We start from the raw sequence: 1314 nt of genomic DNA on the forward strand, positions 1-1314 counted from the left end.
TCCAATGCATACTACATATAATACCTTTTCAAACACAATATTTGACTGGAATTTTTTATATTTATTTATTGGTTTCCCTTGACAGAGTTCATTTTTGCTTGAAACGATATTTTAAATGATTCTTGTTTTTATTTTTAATATTTTTATTGAGCTTTGAACCACGATTGTTTATTAGGAAAAATTGAAGAAGCAACAAAGTCTAAGTGGTAGAAGATATAGCTGCTATTTCGGAGATCATCAGACTTCTTTTTTCTAAACTTCAGCAGGGATCGAACCAGCGCAATCGATGTTCAAAGTCAGGAGCGTTAACCACTGAGCTATGTACATCCCGTAAACTCTTGTTGCTAATTCATTTTCCTTATTATGTTTTTTTTTTTTAATAGGTGGTCTCCAATAGTCGCTGAATCCACAATACACTTCGTTCCCCCTAATTGCAAGGAAAAACAATGTTGTCACCATTAGGCTACCTCAATAAACAAGTTTTATAGAGATATTAAAATATTTTTTACTATTATTATCGTAAAGTAAATGATAGCAAATTTGTATGCATATTTCCCTCCGACAGCATGATCTTCCACTCAGGTGTTGATATGTACATAAGTACATACAAAGTAATTGTAAATTTTCTTTATTGTTTTTCTTCGGCAAAAATTTTCTGAATAAACATGAAATTAGCTTCGGCAGAAAGCAGAAACAATAAACCGAAAACTATATTTGGAAAGTTGGTGTCAAAAATGTAAATACAGAGGTCAGTAGGAAATATACAGACCACTGATTTCTCTATGCCAAAGTGCATTCTTCTATCATTTCTAGGTGTGTGTGTGGATGCAGAGGATTACCCCTTAAAATAATAATTGACAAGCTGCTGAAAGTTGAACTGTACGCTAAATTATTTCGATTGGATGCATTTCTGCATTTATGTACATATAAACACAAGTAAATATGTTTTTGCGAAAATTTGTATAAAACACAATATAATAATTTCTCAATTCCGGGTTGAGCATAAGCCAGTTGTCATTTGTCTTCTTCTCCGTGCGGCTATGGCTGCCCTGTTTTTCATTTTATTGCGCTCATATTTTCTGGCATTTACCCGGCAGCGTCAGACAGTCAACGGTGCATTGAACAATCCATACATACATACATGCATATATACCGTCATAAGTACATATGTATATATGCATGTTGTATGCACATCGTCAAATGTTGATGAAAGCTTGTTGCAAGCATCGTGAACCCACTCAAAGGCCAATTAAATTTTGAACTTCTGGCTACGAATTGAATGAATGGGTAAATGTTGACCATATTTTTGTTGCT

The sequence above is a fragment of the Rhagoletis pomonella genome, unplaced genomic scaffold (assembly GCF_013731165.1).
Source record: "Rhagoletis pomonella isolate Grant_MI unplaced genomic scaffold, Rhpom_1.0 Rhpom_scaffold_00008, whole genome shotgun sequence".
In the NCBI taxonomy this organism is placed as follows: domain Eukaryota; kingdom Metazoa; phylum Arthropoda; class Insecta; order Diptera; family Tephritidae; genus Rhagoletis; species Rhagoletis pomonella.